Genomic DNA, 5,060 nt, shown 5'->3' on the forward strand with positions numbered 1-5,060 from the left:
TAACATTAATATGGAGTATACCATGTATAGTGAGGGCAACGGCCTTGCCTCAGTAGATACAACGGTTCCCGTGAGACCACCGTTAAGCGAGGTCGGCACTTGGATGGGTGACCAACCAAGCCGCCATGCGCTGTTGCCATTTTTCGGGGTGCACTCAGCCTCGTGTTGCCAATCGAGGAGCTACTGGACTGCATAGTAGCGGCTTCGGACAAAAATACCATCATAAGGACCGGGAGAGCAGTGTGCTGACCCCACGTCCCTCCTACCCGCATTCTCCACTGAGGATGACACGGCGGTCGGATGGTCCCGGTAGGCCACTCGTGGCCTGACGACGGAGTGCTTTTTTTATACCATCTACAGTAATTTATCAACATCGTTCAGGCGGTCAGTTCTTCAGTGATTCAAATGGCTCTGAGCACTATGGGACTTAACATCCCTGGTCATCAGTCCCCTAGAATTTAGAACTACTTAAACCTAACTAACCTAAGGACATCATACACATCCATACCCGACGCAGGGTTCGAACCTGCGACCATAGTGGTCGCGCGGTTCCGGACTGAAGTGCCTAAAACCGCTCAGCCACAACGGCCGGCCTTCAGTGGCAGAGCGCAAAATCTGTACCACTACAACTCGTGTTGTTGCACTCGTACAGTTGGTGCCGAACATCAGATGCGAAATCCCGTCTGAGTTACGTATTACCATGGAGTACAACGTATCTGTAGAAAGAAAACAAGGGAAGATAGTAAGGACAAAGAAAGAAAGTAGGATACAGTAGGAGAAAGTAAATGAGGCGGACACGTAATTGATGAACAGCGTCGAGTGGAGAAAAAGTTCGTCAAAACAGCCGAGCGGTGTTATGGTAATGGATCGAACTACGAAAGCGGCCATCCCTCTTCTATTTATAGCCGTGTGGGTACGTCACATGCGGCCGTCCGCCTCCCTCGGCAGGAGAATTAAATATGTATGAAACGGCCGCCCGGACAAAGTTACTTTCCGTCCCTCCGAGCGAAGCCTAACCCCCCCCCCCCCCCCCTTCCTCCACCACCCCACAATCCAGAGTCTGTCGGTCGCATGCTGGCGACAGCGGCGGCGGCAGCAGAGAAAGAGAAACGTCGGTGGGTGCAGCCAACGTGGTGAGGTGTAGCCGGGGTGGTTGGAGAGGGTGGGAGCGAGGGCACAAGTGGATTTTTCAGATGTCGCTGGCACCGTCAACAAAAAGCGTTCGGTCCGGCGAGCAGGGACGGGATTAGCATCAGCACACGGCGCCGCTGGGCTCCCGTAGGCCTGCTGTCTGCCTAATATGACGTCCGGGAGCGCTCTCCGCCGTACCAACTTCCAACAACGCTCTGGGGATAGCCACTCACCGCATGTAGACAAAGTGGATCACTTTACTATCAGGGGTCACTAGCGAAACCTTGGGAAAGTGCATTTACGATGCTAAAGTAAAGAAATTTATAAGTTAGTATTAATGAACATTAAAGGGAAATTATGAAGGGTTGTAAGGAAGCAATAGGATACGATAATGGACAATGATTTCGTCACAAAGCAGTTATTAATATTGCTTTCAGTGATATTCTTCGACAGTGTAGGATCGCACAAGATGTTCGAAACTCTCAGAAAAATTGTTGAGTTATAAGGGGAAGAGCCGGCCGGAGTGGCCGAGCGGTACTAGGCACTTACGTCTGGAACCGCGCGACCGCTACGGTCGCAGGTTAGAATCCTGCCTCGGGCATGGATGTGTGTGACGTCCTTAGGTCAGTTAGGTTTATGTAGTTCTAAGTTCTAGGGGACTCATGACCTCCGCTGTTAAGTCCCATAGTGCTCAGAGCCATTATTATAGGGGACGACAGGTAATAAACAATATTTATAAACCACTTTCTTCAGCTTGGGCCCCACAGCCTCAACAATCATCAATAGTTAAACATAAGTCCATAGACACAAGCTGTGGAACAAAAGATGCATTTAATGTACAACAGCGTATACAGACAGCCATCTTAATGTTATCTGTTTTCATCTTAAATCTGCTATTACTGTTTTATCAGAATTATTCTCTGTATGGACAAAGTTGTTTATGTCACGTAACAAGTTTGTTTCGGCCACAATTGATTGCAGTCGTCGTGTCTCCATGTCTGTCACATGCTGTAATTGTGAACACTTTGCTTTACGTTAAAGATGGGGAAATATTTCCACACATTTTTCTACTGCATTTATTAAGATATTGTACTTGATACTTGTATTTTTATTTTTATTTTCTAGTCGACAGGTCAAGTTTTTCCACGCAAACTGCACATGTTACAACTTGATGAGTGAATGTATACAGTGTGCTTCGTAGGAAATACTTCAAGGGTTGTTTTCTTAGCGCTTCTGTCCGGATATGATATTTAAACAATGTGATAATAATTTTGCCCTCGTAAGCACTTCTATGTCATGTACCTTTATATTTTAGATGAGGACCTGTGATGACTGTGCTTTGTATAACTATGCATGGCAGGCGATTTTTAAATTAATGGCAATGCTATAGCCACGTTTATTACTTTAAGTAAGTGTTATGTTTGTGTGATGATACGTTCAGTGTGGTCATGTGATATGTGCTTAGCAAAATTTTGCTATGGTTGTTGTTATGTTTTGAGACATACTTGAGAGTGAACAATGCCCGAAACTGGTAGTGTAAAATACAATAAACTTTTATACGCAGTCTGGTGGAAACATTTCAGTCTTCAAATATAAAAACCGCAAAAGAAGTTCTGGGATTAAAAATAATGTGAGAGATGTAGTGTTTCTCCCCTACTGTTCAGTCTATACATCGAAGAAAGAATGAGAGATATCAAAGTGTCACAGATATGATTCACTGATAACATTGCTGTTCTCAGTGAAAGTGAAGAAGAATTTCAGGACGTGTGGAACGGATTGAACACTCTATTTACCACACAATATCGACTGGGAGAAAACCAGGGAACGCCGAAAGCAATGAGGATTAATAGAAATGAGATTAGTGAGGTATGTACTATTGTAACTGGCAACCACGAAGTAGCAAATGACGATTGGAGCAAGAACTATATAATGAACAGATAGCATAGGCAAAGATGGTGCTACTGACCTTAATCTGAAGAACAAAATTCTGAGATTGTCTTTCAGGTCACAGAGTTGCATAGAGGTGAATTATGGACTGCAGCTAAACCACAAAACACGAGAATCTAAACGTTTGTTATATGGTGTTACGGAGGAATACTGAAAATATGATGCATTACTAAGATAACAAACGAGGATGTCCTCCGCAGAACTGGCGTGGAACGAAATATATGGAAAGCAGTGGTAAGTAGGGACCGGGTGACAGGACCTGTGTTAAGATATCAGTGTATAACTTCTATGCTACTAATAATAAATCTTCAGAATGTCGTGTCTCTCTGTCCTTGCACAGCTAATCTCCAAAAATGCCACACCAGTTTTCATGGGGTTTTTGCTGTTAACTTGAGTACAGTTTGGGGTACCGTAGAGACTTTAATTCATTAATATCGAATCACGGAAAGAAAGATATAAAGATATAAAATTTTACTAAAATTTCTTGTCTTTCTGTCTGAACACGCTAATCTTCAGAGCTGTGGGATCGATTTTTATGGCGTTTAAACTGGTAACTTCAGTGGCGCTAGTGGTACCGTACAGACAATATTTCATCTAAAGTTGATCACGAAGGAAAAAAAAAAAGAAATTCACACGTGTTACAAAAATGTATGAATGTATTTACGTACATTCTACATCTCCTCGGAAACCTCTAGACCGTGTAACGATATATATATATATATATATATATATATATATATATATATATATATATATATATATATATATATATATATATATATATATGTGTGTGTGTGTGTGTGTGTGTGTTGTTCTGTTAATAAAACACAGTAAGGTAACATGGAGCTACATACGATATATTCACTACAACTTCTTATCACAGCTGATTATTATCATATTTGATATTGTGAACACTTTCTCTATTCAAGTGCCCGATAAATAAATCGCTTTCGAATGGCCATACAGACGCAAAATAAATTAGAAACATCTCGGTATGAAAAGCCCTTTATCTTTCACTTATAGAAATATCTCATGGCTGTAATGGAATGTCTTTTCATATGAGTAATAATTTATACTTCCGTAGGTTCGCGTAGAGAAACACCTTTTACGTGATACAGTTACTATTACTTCAAATATGAGCACTTTCTTAACTGTGAAAATCTCGTCGCTTGAACAAAAGATAGCCGTGAAGCAACAACCACAAATATCTGTCTTGATATCAACAAGACTCTTTGCAAAATGAATGAAATTAACTTGACTTCAGTCTGTTTATTCATAAAAATTAATTGTAACACGTCTCCCTTTGGCTTTAAGACACGTAATGTTAGGTCAATTTGGAAAAGAATCTGCCGTCTTGCAAATGGCAGTCAACAGTACTAACAAAACTCGCTCTGTACCGCACGTTACTAATATCTGAAAAAATGTACAATTAATTTTTCATGCATGTTGGAATGCTACTGCTGCTGAAATAAGTGCTTTGATTATAAATTACATACTGTATTTACCAGAAATACGTTGCAAGATACATACATCTCCATCTACGTCTTACACTTAGGAAGATTCGAACTAGAGATAATTATGGAAATCTGATGATGCAATAGTGCACACGGCGAATATCACCACGATAGTGTTACCTGAGATCTCTTGGGGACACTTCAGTTCACATGTCTTCGCTCTCCCCCCCCCCCCCCTCCCCACCACCAGATTTTTTTCTTTGGGGACGTGCGAAGCGTAACGCCTCTGATAACAACCCTCACACAATCGACTGACTGAAGCACAACACTAAGGACGAAATATCACTCTACAGTGTGGGGAGTATCCAAAAAATAGCAACTCACGTAAAGAAACATGTAGAGGTATGTGTTCAGCACATGGAGGACATTTTTGGCATCTATTATGAGAAAATGTATGTTGTGAATATGCACTTTACAAGTTAATTAAGAAAGATTTTTAAATTCTTTGCACTTAGGGTTGCTTAACAT

Source organism: Schistocerca serialis, chromosome 5 (genome assembly GCF_023864345.2).
Source record: "Schistocerca serialis cubense isolate TAMUIC-IGC-003099 chromosome 5, iqSchSeri2.2, whole genome shotgun sequence".
NCBI lineage: Eukaryota > Metazoa > Arthropoda > Insecta > Orthoptera > Acrididae > Schistocerca > Schistocerca serialis.